This window comes from Dioscorea cayenensis, chromosome 24, assembly GCF_009730915.1.
Source record: "Dioscorea cayenensis subsp. rotundata cultivar TDr96_F1 chromosome 24, TDr96_F1_v2_PseudoChromosome.rev07_lg8_w22 25.fasta, whole genome shotgun sequence".
NCBI lineage: Eukaryota > Viridiplantae > Streptophyta > Magnoliopsida > Dioscoreales > Dioscoreaceae > Dioscorea > Dioscorea cayenensis.
This window is the reverse complement of record NC_052494.1, coordinates 24,564-41,191: the sequence shown is the minus strand read 5'-3', so window position 1 is coordinate 41,191 and position 16,628 is coordinate 24,564. Positions and strand designations below refer to the sequence as shown.

General features: G+C 31.4%; 1 long non-coding RNA gene across 1 annotated transcript; it reads left to right on the top strand.

The window, feature by feature from the left end:
- Positions 1-1,471: 1,471 nt before the first annotated feature.
- LOC120252827 lies at positions 1,472-2,243 on the top strand. Its single transcript, XR_005534146.1, has 2 exons — positions 1,472-1,662; positions 1,791-2,243. It is a non-coding gene; the product is annotated as an uncharacterized LOC120252827 (long non-coding RNA).
- Positions 2,244-16,628: the final 14,385 nt, after the last annotated feature.

Sequence of the window (16,628 nt, the reverse complement as noted above, 5' to 3'; positions counted from 1 at the left end):
ATTGGTTCTCGAGCAGTCGGGGAGTTAGACAAGGAAACCCCATCTCCCTTCTTCTCTTCCTCCTAGTCACCTAGAATCTCTCGGCCATCCTCAGCAAAGCCTTAGACCTCCAACTAGTCCTTGGTTTCTACAATTCTTTACCCAGAAATTTCAACCATCTCATGTTCACAGATGATTTAATCCTGATCATCAAAACCTCTAGAAAAGCTACTAGAAATTCTCTCTTTTGCCTTAACCTCTACCATAATCTTACTGGCCAAAAGTCCAATCCCAAGAAATCTCAATTCTATCTTCCCTCTTGGGCCAACAAATCCATTGCCAAATCCATATCTAGGATCCTGGGTTTCTCTTAGGGTAACTTCCCCTTAATTTATCTTGGTGTTCCCATTTCTCCGAAATGCCTTCCAGCTGCTCAATTTACCTCTATCACCAACAAAGTCAGCCGATCTATCTATGCTTGGAATCATTCTCCCATTTCAATTGTTGGTTGGGTTACTCTTATCAATAGCATGATTTTATCTATCCCTACCTATCTTCTTTCAGTTATGCATATCCTATTTCCCATTTTGAATGAGATTTCCAAACTAGCTCATTCTTTCCTCTAGGGTTCCAAACGTAATAGTAGTGGCTTCCATTCGGTTAGCTGGACAGTTACTACGCTTTAAAAATCTGAGGGAGGGCCGGGAATTCGTAATCTCAACTTTGCTAAACACTCTCTTATGGCGAAACATATCTTCTCAATTCTTAACATGGATAACAGACTTTGGGTGGATATATTTAACATTAAATACAAGGACTGACATCTTTGGAAAATTCCTTATTTTCCTCGTACCTCTTGGTTTTTTAAATCCATCTCCAATTCTGCTATCCTTCTTAAAAATAATTTACAAATTATCTTTTGTAACCCCTTGTCTGTGGATTTATGGAAGGACCCCTATCTTCTGGATATTCCCGTATCCTTTAAACCCACTTTCCTGAATATGGACTGCCTTTTGGAAAATATCTCCTTTTTTGATTTAATTATTGGCAACTCTTTTAGTCAAATCTCTTTGGAGAATATTTTTGGCTTCTCACTCAACTGGGATTGGATTGATAGGATCAAGATTGATCCTTTGTGTTCCAATCTTTGGGTTTGGGGCCCTCAAAACAATCTCACCTCTATCACTTCTTAAGTTTACTTAAACCTAGCTTGTGATACTCGGGTTACTCCTTGGAAAGGTTGGCAGGAAATTGGAGCCTCAAAGTTTTGCCTCGAATTAAAACACTCATTTGGAAGCTGGCTCTTTGCAAATTGATTACTTGGTCCTACTTGTATCATCTCAACATTGGCCTTTCACTAACTGTCCTTTATGTTCTCTATCTAAGGAGACTACTGAGCATATAATCTGAAATTGTTCCAAACTAGCTCCTATTTGGAATGACCTTCTTTCTAGGCTTGGCATTATGCCAAATTATGCTCTTACTCTTCACACAGGTCATTGGCTTACCTCCTACCTCAACATTAGGGCTAAGCCATTAATAGCTACTTCAGATTGGCTCATTTAGAAAGAGAGGTGCAACATGATATTCAGGGATTGGAAGCCACCGTCTCAATACAATAATTTCTCGAGCCTGGTCCTTGTGCACTGATCTTCACAACTCCTCAACCAAATTATTCAAGGAGTCTTCTAAACTCTACTCCAATTCCAACTCAATTTACATCTTCACAGATGCCTCTTGGTCGGCCTCCTCCTGTGAGGCAGGAATTGGGTTTATTATAGTCTCTAATCCGGGTATTGTCTTACTTGCAGGAGCCGATAGCAACCATGTGGACTCTCTCTTGAAGTGCAACGCTTTCAGTAAGAGCCCTTCTTGGATTTAACTTGGCACCCATGTGAGGCAGGACTTGGTCAGTCCATTCCCTGAAATCACAGCAGTTAACTTTGCACTCCATGTCCGGGTGTTCACAGCTGATCTCCAATAATTTCAACCCACATCGCCTGACACCTCTCTGAAGAACTATGCTCTTTGAAATCAAAACTAAAGACCCTCCCAGATATCAGCGCTGCCATCATCCCCAGAGAAGACAACGTCATCGCTGATGAGCTCGCAAAACATGGCAAACACCTTCACGGTCTTTCCCTCTTCTTTCAGGGAATGGACTGACCGACCATCTTGGCTTGATGACCTTTGCCTTCTTCACAACTTTTCCTTCATTGTTTAGTTTCTCTTTTAGCATCTCTTTGCTGTTTGATTAAAAAGAAGCAGCCAGAAAAACGGAAAGAGAAGAACCTTGTTTCAACAAGTAAGCAAATTGAGCATCCAAATTAGCAGAACAAAAAAGGTTGCAGAGCACAATTGTGCAAGGAAATGACAGATTCAGAACTCAAATTCTTCTTTGCCCATACACCGTCGTGTACAGAGGAGCACACTAAAAATGCAAATTGACAGATCCTTACTGAAAGAAATTGCCATGCATAATCAACATAACCAGGTAACTGGGGCAGTGTTAAGCAGAAAATATCTCAAATAAAAAGTATGCAGTATACCTGAAATGCACATTTTGCACCTTCCTGAAATTTATCATCCTGTTTGAAAGTCACAATAATGGTTTTGTCAGAATCGATCTGCAAATAGGTTTTGGTTAGAAATGAGTCAGCTCCAGAGCATGCAATTGTAATCAAATTTCACATTAATCAAACAATAAAAAATGATGCATAAAGAAGCATTAAAACGCTCCAAACATTTATAAATTAGTACCATATTACAAAAAAGTAGTATCCCTGCATATCTAAACCTCACAACTTCAAAAAAGAAAAAAAAAGTCATCAAATTGGATAGAGTAAAACACCGAATTAGTTCAAGTAAAGAAACAAATTGTACAATGAAGGACAGATGATATTCTTAGATATTAATATTCACCGGCCAAGAAGAATCTAAATTGTTGAACTTTTCTGCATTTATTTAGATATAAATAGAAAACTTTCTAGAATGAAATTACCTGATAGAGAAAGCCTCAAAGTTTTTATTCATAATTGCTCTATTAGATCAAATCAAACTATCATGGATGTTATTGCAGGCTGTTCTCTATCCCACAATGAGAAAGTTTGGCTTTGATAAAAAAAGAGACAGAGAGAGGCCAAAATCCTATAGTTTGTATATCATGCCCATGATTCATGTAGGATGGGCATTTTCAAATGAATGTACTATCTTGAATCAATCCACGAGTAAAAATTTCTCTTGATCCAAAAATAATCTTCAAATTTCAAAAATATATTATTTCAGAAAAATGAAATAATGTAATGGCATCATTTTGACCTCCAGAATAAAAGAATTAATATGTAATCAAAATTCATGCCATGTCAATTATCAAGCTTTCCATAACCAAAATTTGCGGTTTATCTCCAATACAAGCCCCATCTTCTTGCTACTAGGAACATAGCATCAAATTCTATGCAATCAATTTACTGCACAAGCAAGCTTCCATGAGTTTAATTCCAACCAAAATATGATATTTCAAGAAATGCACAGTATAAACATATTGTGATTTAAAAGTCTTCTAGTAGTCAACTAAATTTTCAAGGGCAGGATGCAAGATAAAAGATAATGGCACTCACCCCAGGAAGATCAACATCAGTTGGAAGGCGCTTACAAAAATTTCCAGAGTATTCTTGTATTTGAAGACCCTGCAAGAAACATAAAATTAATAAAAGAGGTTTCTCTAGCAATAAATTTACCTCACTACATCTTATACGCATCACAGCCTCAAAGCCTTGGGGCCTACTGATGTTCCACCTAAGGTCATTGTATAGCTTGCCAGAATCAGAAAGAGCAGAAAATGGATGGTAATAATATACCTGCAACCACAACAGCAACAACATAAAAACAAACAAACAAAAAATTAAAAATAAATAAATAAATGTTATTTCATGAAGGAACCAACAATGCAATAGGCCTTCACTAAACCAAAATAGCACCTTTTTCCATTTTTTTTCCTTGCTAATATAACAGGGATTTACATGAACTGAATTAAAGCGCAAGTTGGTCCATATCAATGGCTGTTCTGGCCAATACAAGAAAGACAACAAACTTGACTTGGTAGTTACCCATCTTTAGAAATTGATATACAAGTCCTGAGGTAATAAAATGGATTAATTGTCATTTGGAGGAGAAAATCGCAAGAGCTATGTGCTCTTCCATTGTTGTACAGTTGAAATTTCACAAGCTATAATCAAGTACATGATCTATAACAAACACGGCATAAAAAAACCAACTGACTAAAAGAAACTCTCTCGCCTAAAAATTCAATAATTTGTATTATTAGCAAGTAGAATATAAAATGATTTCCTTTGTATTTTGGCCCACATCAATGTTTGGAGATCGAGGTCCTCTCTTTAACATAAACAAAGTAATAATGAACAGCCGAAAAAATAAAATTCCCAGGAAAAGCAGATAAATAAAGACAGCAAGGATATAACAGTATGCATACTTTTCTTAAAAGAAATGAGGCGTAAAAAGGCAATAAGCAACTCTAGGAAAAGTTATATTGTCCTCATATTAACATCATGGTCAGCAACACTCAATCAGATGAAGCCGGTAATGCATTTGATACGTCTGATTAACACATTAAAGGTAAAGCATACACTTTAAGCCAATTTTTAGAAGAGTTGATAATCATTTTAACGGTGCCCTGTCCATGAATTATCTAATTATCAAAAAGAAAGGAAAGGAAATTCAGTTGAGTTTCAATTTTCACCACATAACCAATAATAATAGATCGTTTGACAAAATATACTGTTATTTATGCCAACAAAAAAAATGGTACAAACTACTCCTGCAAAGTTAGGAGGCTCTCAGTCATCCAATTAGTCAAGACCCATTGCCAATCAGCAAGATTTCCACTTGCATGAACAGACATTTGCGAATGGTATATACTTCTTATTGCATATCTAGCATCTGAAAAGGATTACCTGTTGTGAAGAATGTTTGAGATTGTAGAAATGAATTGTGGAATCAAAAGTTGCACACCCACCATTGTTCGAGGACCTTCCTACAAATTGACAGATTATTTCATCAAGGTAACTGATAATTCCAGTCAAGATATTCATCAAATAGCAAAAATAACTGCCTGCTTTAAGCAGAAAAGATTAAACGATAAACCATATAATCAAAGCACATATGAAGTCATATCTTTAAGGGACACTTAGCATTCCACTCAATCAGTAGATCTAAATTATCATGAGTTCTGCAGCAAAATTTGCTTACTAAGAAACCTGATTTTTGGCAGCAATAAATGAAATATTGATGTTGAACTCTCAGTAGAAAAATAGTTTGACCCTCTTCATAGCAGTGACACAGCCATAGGCTTAGTGGGTTTTCACTGCCAAGGGATAAGTTCTGTTGGTCTCTTCAAAATGGAGGGCATGCTCTGCCTCCTCCAATATGCCTTGGAATAGGCTTTAACATTGAGGGCGACATGATTTGTGAGCATACTGTAAAAGCCCAAACAAATTGATTTTTTATATAAAAATTTTCGAATCTTTCAAAATTTACATTGTATGGCTTTTTTTTTTAAAACACATTTGTAAGAGCTCAAGAGCAATAATCAGACTAGCTAAAAGCATAACAGAAAAAAGCTATCACCAAAAAATTCAGAGTAAAATTGCCAATGAATATACCCTAGCAATGACTAATGGTATTTCCTATTCAATCATTCAAAACCAAACTTGCAAGAGTAAGAATTTCTCAACGAAAAAGTTACGAACATCCGTATGAGGCAAATACCAGTGAATCTCTAAAACCGTCTAAACATATGGAAATATACACTTTGGAAGAAGAGCTCTTCGAAAACTTGAGAATGTCTCCAAGCATATTTTGCAAGGAAAAATAATATACTGAAAATGGACGGTCATTTATATTCCACTAAACCTGTATCAAGGGGTATTAGATTTGTTAGAAAAAGTGGTACTCCTATACGGAAAATCAATCTGCTCCCTGGATACTTTCCAGATTTGCAATGGAAACCACTAGGAGACTCTTTTTTCTTATACAACAAGCTATCTCCAAAGAGAATATTTATTGGTAAATGTTGATCATGTTTGCTTCATTTTATATATGCTATACATCAGCAATATGCAAAATACATTGAAATTTGAATCTTACTGGAAGATCAACAATAGCTTGGCTTATCGCACTGCAAGCAACTAGATGTTGCCCCAGTCTGAACAACATTCATTGAGACATCAATGAGAAAGAAAAATACAGCAGGCATTGGATCAAGAACCTGCCGATGGATTGCATAATTAGCCAACAACCTTGAATAGCAAACAAATTATAAAACTTACAAACTTCTCAGGAGACTGACATTTTAAGCTTTCAGGTCTCAGTTTCAATAACATTTGAACATGTTACCAACGACCAAGTAGTTTATTGGTAGCCGAGTCCCCAATAGAACCCTTCACAAGTAATGAGAGTTTGAATTTTGGGTGAGGACGCATTTCTGAGAGTGTGAGTAGTGGTTGTGTGTGGGTGATCTCAGCACCCATATATGCGTGGGCCCCGCTCTCACTTGCTCCGCTGAGGCTTGTGCACGTCCCTGCCTTTTTTAGAGGCTAGGCCGCTCACCTTGGCAAAAAAATAATAATAACATCCGAACATGTTTGAATGTCCAGAGACATACCCAAACTAAAGAAAGAGTAGCCAAAAAATTTCTGGCATAGTCAAATGAACATAGCAGTGTTTCAGTCAACAGCCTTAAAATTGCAAGTGTGTAGCTTAAAAGAAATTAATTCTGATTACCCAATTCTCTTTGCAGTCAAACTAATCATCATAAAAAGATGCAAAAAGTAATGCCTAAGATAGTGAGAACAATTAATTTGAACAACAAACGAGCCGCTACCAATAGGAAGGTAAGTCGGCTAGTTATGGTAGCTACGGAAGCAATAGCAACAAGGCAAACTATGGTCTCAGGCAGTCCAATCAGAGGAAGAAGCTGAAGCAGATGCATACAAACAAAGCAGAAAGCAGGAAGCAGAATCATCTATCCGTATTTAACCAATGGAATTATTTTACATCAAAATAGGTGGCACGCCCATCTCAAATATCTGTATATTGAGAATTGACCAAAGTAATGAGTTATGGTAAAAATGTAGAATGGGTGACGCATCTATCTAAAACACCTATAAATTGAGATTTGAGTAAAGGAATGAGGAAAAGTATGGTAGACTACAAAATTTGAGAAGTATTATAACAAAGTTAAAGAGCAATAAATAGTAGACTATGTATTTTTTAGTAGCAACAAATTCAACTGTTCCCCAGCACAGCTCAACTCTTTCATCAACATCATGGTGTCTGCCATCCGAGCCTAGATCACAATAATACAGTAATAATCCCGAGGAGTCTCATTCGTGAATCCTGCAAAATATATGGCAGTAGGCTCAAAAGAAGCTGGAGTCTACCATTATTTAGATCAAATAAAACTAACTACACATGTTCACAGTAATTACATTAACTAGGGGTGAGCAAAAAAATCCACCGATGCTCCAATCCGGTATCCAAATTTTTTACCTGAATTTTTTGGGTATCCGATCCGAAAAAAAAGGGTTGGATACCATATCCGAATTTTTTAGATGAAAACCGGATCCGGGACGAGAGAAATTAAAAATCGGGTAACCGAATCCGAGTTTTTGCTTTTTAGTATATTCTTATATATATCTATAATAATTTTAAATTTTATATGATCTAAAAAGTAAAAAAGAAAAAAAAATCCAAATCCCTCACATCTAAACCCTTTAAGAGTTATATATATATATATATATATATATATATATATATATATATTAATAAATTTAAATTTTACAAGGGCTAAAATAAAAAAAAATCCAAATATCCAAATGGCTAATCTAATAACTTAAAGAGCTATATACTTTTATATATATATATATATATAAATAAATTTAAATTTTACAAGGGCTAAAATAAAAAAAAATCCAAATATCCAAATGGCAAATCTAATAACTTAAGAGCTATATACTTTTACATATATATATATATATATATATATATATATATATATATATATATATATATATATATATTTAAATTCTACATGTATTAAAAGTAAAAAGAAAAAAATCCCAAATCCTTCCCTCCCAGTACCCAACAGCTATCATCCTGCCTCTTCTCTTTAGTCTCTATCCAAATCTCTTCTCTCTCTACCAACCAATGATCATTATTGATGAGACACTTGATGCTTTGGATGATTTTTTTTAATGACTAAGATTGATAAAAACTTTTTATTATTTTTGTTATAACTTTTGTTGTGTAGAGAATAATATAAGAGTTTAATGCTCTTTATAAGTTATAAGTTTTAATATTTGCTTTTATGTAATGTTGTTATATAAAGCAAATCTATAAAGTAGATAAAACTTAAATTCATATCTGGACATCCGATATCTGAGTTTAAACCGAATACCAGATTCTCGGCATCTGGTTTAAACCGGATCGGATACAGGTAGAGTTTTTGTCGATCCAAAAAACTGGGTACCCATTTCTGCTCACCCCCTGTCATTAACATAGAAAATTTAATAAAAACACAAGAAAGCCAACGACTTGCGGGTCTATTGGTACACGGGTCGCCGATAGAGCTCTCACCGAGTGGTGTGAGTCCGATTCTCGGCTGAGGGCACATTTATGTGAGTTGTGAATAATGGTTGTGTACAAGTGGTTCCAGTGCCCAAGTGAGCGGGGCCTCGTACCCATTTGTTCCACCGAGGCTTGTGCACGTTCCTAGGGTCTCTAGTAGGTTCGCCCCGCTCCTCTTCCAAAAAAAAAAACACAAGAAAATGAGATATGCCAAGAACACAGGTAACCACATTATTAAAATAATATATATGTAACATTGGAACCAGCAAAGAGATATCAAACTTATACAAGAACTTCGGTGTCCACAAAATATGATCTAAGGTGCCTATCAATGATGAAACCAAGACTCGATGGTAGGGGCTGAAACCTAAAAGCAAAAAAAATAAAAAATAAAAAAATAATACAACAAAATAATTATTTTAAATAAAGACTAATGTATTAATATAACAAAATTTTGAATACACATTAAAAAACACATCGAATATAATTTTAAATGTTGTTATTATATATAGCAAATATATAAGATTTTCAATAATTCAGCTAATAAAAAAATACATCTCAAGTTTGTACATTTTAAAAATATATATGTATATAAGTTATAATATATTTGCAATGCCTCATGATTAATTTCTACTTTTTTTTAAATTATTAAAAATTTTATATATAATTTTTTAATTTTTTTATAAATTTTTATTAAAATTTTAAAATCCTACTAATTTTTAAATTTAAAAATAAAATGTGAAAAAAAACATGATTTGAACTTGCGTGGGTTAAAAAATCATCACATGTTTTATGACTAGAACCACTAACCACTCAAGCACAGCTCCATTCCACAATTTCATGTATGAAAATAATCTATTTTACATTAATTTAAGTATTAAAAAAATCGAGGGAGGCTTCAGCCCTGCTAGCCTCCTTGGTTCCGCCTAGGGGTGAGCAAAATCGGGTACCCGATTTTTCGGGTTCAGCAAAAACTCGACCCGTATCCGACCTGGTTTAAACCTGATCGGATATTGGATATTCGGATCCGAATTTAAGTTTTATCTAATCTATAGATTTTCTTTATACAATAACATTAGATAAAAAACAAATATGAAAAACTCATAAATTATAAAGAGCATTAAACTCTTAAATCATTCTCCATTTAACAAAATTCATAACAAAAATAATACAGAGTTTCAAGTGTCTCATCAATAATGATCATTGGTTGCTAGAAAGAGAAGAGATTTGGATGGAGACTAGAGAGAAAAGGCAGGATGATGGCCGTTGGGGACTGGGAGGCAGGGATTTTGGATTTTTACCTTTTTTACTTTTAATCTATGTAGAATTCAAATTTATTAATATATATATATATATATATAACTATATAACTATATAACTCTATATAACTCCTTAAGTTATTAGATTAGACATTTGAATATTTTTTTTACTTTTAGCCCTTGTAAAATTTAAATTTATTAATATACATATATATCTATATATATATATATATATATATATACTCTTAAAGGGTTTAGATACAAGGGAATTAGATTTTTTTTCTTTTCTTTTTTACTTTTTAGTCCATATAAAATTTAAAATTATTATGTATCTATATATAAGAATATACTAAAAATAAAAACTGGATCAGATTCGGTTACCCGATTTTTAATTTCTCCCAACCCGGATCCGACCCGGTTTTTATCTAAAAAATTCAAATCGGGTACCCGACCCTTTTTTTCGGATCGGATACACAAAAAATTTTGGGTAAAAAATTCGGATACCGGATCGGATCATCGGATCTGAATTTTTTTGCTCACCTCTAGACTTCCGCCCCTGGTGCCTATACTGAGATAAGTGCAATGTCGAACAACCTGACCAGTTTGCCAAGGTGATTGCTTCCATACCACATTGGCATGGACCACAAAATCAGCCAAATATATCATAAAGCATCAGGGTGTCATGATATTTAAGTTCAATAGTGCAGGTTTAGACATGCCTATTTTAGATGTTGGGATTGCAAAGATTTTTCTCAATTGCACTGACCAAGCTTGTTAGATCTTATGCCTTCAGTGATTAGACCTTTGGGTTGAAGTTTCAAATTAAAAAAATAGAAGTTCTCCAGGTAAGAAATTCTTATCATAGCAAATATAAGCATGATTCACTTGCAGATTGTAATGAGAGGGAACCAGGCCCAAAACATGATATAAACAAGACAGTGTGTAAACAGCAGTTGAGCATGAAATAAGGCAAACCATTAAGTAGCAACAGTATAAGTCCCACACAAAAAAATTTTAAAACTAACATGTGAAGATTTGAAGGCAGAGATCAGGTTTAAAAAGCATAGTTTCATAACAAGTGACCATTGATGCATACCACATAAGTTGCAAAAAAAGTAAAAAACTGCCTTCCTTGGTCAATAAATCTCATGAAAGGATTAATGCAAGCTTTGCAACGAGAACATCTTAGAGGTCCACTTTCCCCAAAATCCACAACCTACCCAAAACAACAAGAATTGGGAATCAATACATGCGCGCGCACACACATACACACACAAAAGCATTAGATAGTGATAGAAATTATATAAAAGAGTAACAAGTAGAATATAATATAGAAGGGATTATCTCGATAATTTTCTATAAGTGAATAATGGGAGAAAATTCATTTTTAGTATGCAAGCTGGCACCTTAATTATAAAGCTTAAATTCGATCTAAAAAATGTAATAAAAAAATTTAACTATATGGATTAGGTTGAGCATGAGTTTACGTACACATACACTTAGCTCAGATATATAACCATACCTCCAATTGGGGACTAGGCCTCCGCCCATAAAGAAAATATTTTAATATATATTAATAGTAGAAAATAGAATAAATCATGCACTCTTGATCGTTGCCCAAAATAAATCAACAATATGAAGATGAACAAGATGAACAAGAAGAGCGAGGGAATATGAGAGCCTTCGTACAAGGAAGATACGGACAAAGGCACATGTACGCCGAGTTGAGATTAGAAGGTTATGCCAAAGATATGCAAAAGAAGACAATGAAGAATTTTCAAAACTTGGTATTTGAACGCATATTTGAAGTAGATGAACCCGAGAAAATTGAGATGAAAGGTAGGTCTACATGATCAATATTTAGGAGTTAATTAAATTAAATTGGATTATGAAACTTTAGTGTTTTTTTAATTTTCTTTCTTTATTTATTTATTTTTGTTTAGTGATTCTTATAATAAAACTTTTGGCCATATGCACTTTGGATTATGTCTTGGAAAATTTCATTCATAATTTAATCTAAAAACTTTTAGTGGTTTTTAATTTAAATATTTTTCACAGTAAATTAATTAATATTAATATTATTATTATTAATATTATTATTATTATTATTATTATTATTATTATCCTACCCACTTATGCATGCACAGTTTATTATTATTAAAAACACCGTAACTAATGCACCACTATAATTGAAAATCCCTTAAATACCCCCTTGTGAGGCAAGCCTTGTTGCAATTCTTAAGATGACAACATGGAACTATATACATCAAAGTTAATATATATAAATTAATTTGTTCAAATTGGATTATGCAGCTTTAGGGGATATTTTTTTTTTTTTAGAAATTGAAACTATAGCTTTTTGTGTTTAATGATATTTTAATAAAATGATTTTTGTTTTTTTAAAAGGAAAAAAATTAGAGCAAGTTGATAAATTGCCTATATGCTGTTTGTATTGTGATTGGAAAATATTATTCATATTTTTATATAAGACTTTCGAATGATTTTTAATGTACATATTTTCTACAATATATTAAGGATAATTTATTTTTGGCATTGAGAATTAATAATTTCATGTGTTATTTTAGGGAATATCAACATCATTAAATTAGGGATGACTTATTTATTAAAATCAATTAAAATAAATATTTTAAAACTTGAATTTACAACATTATTTAACAATTAATTGTTAAAAAGTTCATAATTAAAGTTTTCACGGCTTTAATTCTCATTCAAAGATTATGGATTTGGTTCAATTCTATGTGCAAACAATATCAAATGGTCTAAATACACCACTTCTTTTAAAAACCAATTTAGATCATTCATTATATATACACACACAAAATTTAGGGGGACAACCACAGCCTTTACCCGTCACTCCTATCCTAATTCTTCAATGTATATATCTTCTAAATGATTAAAATTTATAATTCTCCAACCTTGGGGTCTATTGGTACACGGGTCGCCGATAGAGCTCTCACCGAGTGGTGAGAGTTCGATTCTCGGCTGAGGGCACATTTCTGGGAGTTGTGAATAGTGGTTGTGTACGGGTGGTTTCAGCGCCCACGTGAGCGCGGCCCCGTCCCCACTTGTTCCACCGAGGCTTGTGCACGTCCCTGGGTCTCTAGTGGGTTCGCCCCGCTCCTCTTTCCCAAAAAAAAAATTTATAATTCTCATCTCATGGGATTAAAATTATTTGTTGTGGTTCATTTCAAAATACTAAGTAACGTATTACATAATGATAAGTTACAAATATTTATAAAATCATAATCCATATGTTTCGAAGCATGTCTATAAATTCATATATTTTTTATATATTTTAAAAAAATTATTTATAATCTTTACAAATTTTAAGTTGTTTATAATTTTTTTAAAACAATTATGAATAAAATATAAATTTAAAAAGGAATTGATTTGTTACTAAATTTAAAAACAAATTTCAATTTTTTCTAAAATTAAAAATAATTATTTTGGTTTCTAATTACATTATTTTGAAACCACTGTAAGTTAAATAATTTTATATAATTTTAACATTGTAAATGTTTATGAAATCATATTTCATATATTAGACTTGTAATTACACATAAAGCTACTTTTGATAGTTTCCTAAACTATTATATTAAATATTTATAAATTTAAAAAATTTATAAAGTTTTAAAATAACTTTAATTGAAAAATAAATTTTCTAAAAGAGCGATACTATTTTTACCGAATAGATTTACTAGGTTTCGCGAATGACGTGGATGCCCAACTTGTCATCCACATCCTCATCCACGTTATTATTTTTTTTTATATAAACTTCAAATTTGAACTTTAAAAATTCTTAAATACTTAAAATTAAAAAAAATTATAAAACTGTATTTAAAATAAGAAACCCAAATACTACAAAATTTATACCCTAAAAATCTAAAAATTTAAACCCTAAATAATAAATACTAAACCGTAAATCCTAAGCCCTAAATCCTATGCCCTAAACCCTAAACAAGAAATCACAACCCCCGCATGGGGTTGTGATTTCTAGTCTATGGTTTAGGGACGGGTTTTCATTTTATCATTTACATGTTTATCTTTTAAGATTAAATGTTTAAATTTAGTATTTAGATAATAAAGAGAAATTAATTTTAAAAAAAAAATAAAAAAAGAATGACGTGGAACATCCCTATTCGGTAAAAATATCATTACTCTTCCTAAAAATATAACACAATTCAATTTCTAATTATTAAATCTGAAAATAATTAAAATAGAAGAAGGTCAACAAGAAGAGGAATTTGAAGAAGAAGAAGGGGACAGGGAAAATGAAAGCCGGCTTTATAAAAATAAGGTCCGGAGAAGAGCAAATGGATGCCGACTTGATATTATAAGGTTATGCCGAGATATGCAAGAGAATATTTTAAGGAATTTTGAAAACTTGGTATTCTATGCATATATGAAGCAGATCATGAAAGGGAGAAAACTGAGGTGGAGGGTAGGTCTACATGATCAATATATAGGAGTTAATTAAATTAAATTGGATTATAAATCTTTAGTTTTTTTAACTTCATTTTTTTATTAATTTGGTTTAGTGATTCTTATAAAAAAACTTTTGGTCATATGCACTTTGGATTGTGTCTTTGAAAATTTCATCCCTAATTTAATCTAAAAATTTAGTGGTTTTTAATTTAAATATTTTCCACAATAAATTAATAATTTTATAATTATTATTGTTATTATTATCCTACCGACTTATGTATGTACAGATTATTATTATTATTATCATTATTAAACCACCGATACTGATACACCACTATACTTGTATGTTCCTTCATACCCCTTTGTGGGGCAGCCTATTATCATAACTTTAGGGGATTTTTTTAGAAATTGAAACTTTAGCTTTTGTGTGTGTTTAATGATTTTTTTAATAATTTTTTTTTAAAATTTTTTTAAAGAAAAAAATAAGAGCAAATTTGATAAATTGTATATTTGACGTTTGTATTGTGTTGGGAAAATATTATCCATATTTTTATATAAGGCATTCGAATGATTTTTAATGTATATATTTTCTACAATATATATATATATTAAGAATAATTTATTTTTGATATCGGGAATTATAAATCTCATGTATTATTTTAGGGAACATCTCCAACATCATTAAATTAGGGATGACTTATTTATTAAAATCAATTAAAATATTTTAAAATTTGAATTTAAAACATTATTTAACAATTAATTGTTAAAAAGTTCATAATTAAAGCTTTTACATGCTAAATTTGGTCAGCTACGGGTCTTTGATTTCTCACTCGAAGATTATAGATTTGGTTCAATTCTATGTGCAAACATATCAAATGGTCTAAATACATCACATCTTTGAAAAACCAATTTAGATCATTCATTATTTATATATATATATATATATATACACAAAATTTAAGGGGACAACCACAACTTTACCTTTCATTCCTATCCTAATTCTTCAATGAGTTAATATATATCTTTTAAAATATTAGAATTCATAGTTCTCATCTCATGGGATTAAATTATTCTTTATGGTTGATTTCCAAATACTAACTAAAGTTTTACATAATGATAAGATTATAAATATTTATAAAATCACAATCCATATGTTTAGAAGCATGTCAATAAATTCATGTATCTTTTTATATATTTAAAACATTATTTATAATCTTTCCGGATTTAAAGTATTTTATAATTTTTTAAAAATAATTATGAATAAAATATAAATTTTAAAAATATAATTTAAAAAAGGAAATTGAATTTGTTTCTAAATTTAAAGATAGATTTGATTTCCGTTTCTAATTACATTCTTTTGAAATAATTATAAGTTAAATAATTTTATATAACAATAACATTATAAATGTTTATGAGATCATATTTTGAATAATTAGACTCGTAATCATGCATAAAGCTAATTTCATTGTTCCCTAAACTATTATATGTATATTTTTAAAATAACTTTAAATTAAAACTGAATTTTCTAAAGATGGAACACAATTTTTTTAGGTACGCAATCATGCAGGGAAATTACTACACGTCCTCATCTTACTGAAACTGGGGGAGTATGGTCAAGAAATTGTCTCTCACAAACCAGAGGACCCAGAGTACCACTAGGCTAGAAACCTATTTTTAAAATGTAACACAATTCAATTTCTAATTATTACATATGAATTTGAAAATAATTAAAATAGAACTAATATATTTTAAATATTTGTAAAGTGTTATATAATTATATTATATATTGATAATATTTTAAACATTATCATTACCAAAAATATATATCTATATGCATAACTAATCAATATATATATGGATATATATATATATATATATATATACAACAACCCCCCTCATTATTTGATATTAGAAATGGGCAAAAGAAAGTGGAAGCTAACTGGATATTAGAAAGGATAATAATAATAATAATAATAATAATAATAATAATAATAATAATAATAATAAACTCCCGTTATACGACCCTGGAGGAAAAACGAGAAGTATTTCTTACATAGAAATGAAAAGAAAGCACAATAAAACAAAAAAGTTAATTCTAGAAGAAATTTAGTAACATAGCGCAAACAAATAATCAAACATTTATGGGACACAGACTGTATCATAAACAACTTTTTTTTATAATTTAAATTATAAACAAATTCAAAAACGATGAATGTTAAATCCAAACAAATATAATGATGTTTAGATCAAGAACCTCTCCTCCAATTTACTCAGCATAAATGTCCAATCCTTACTGATCGG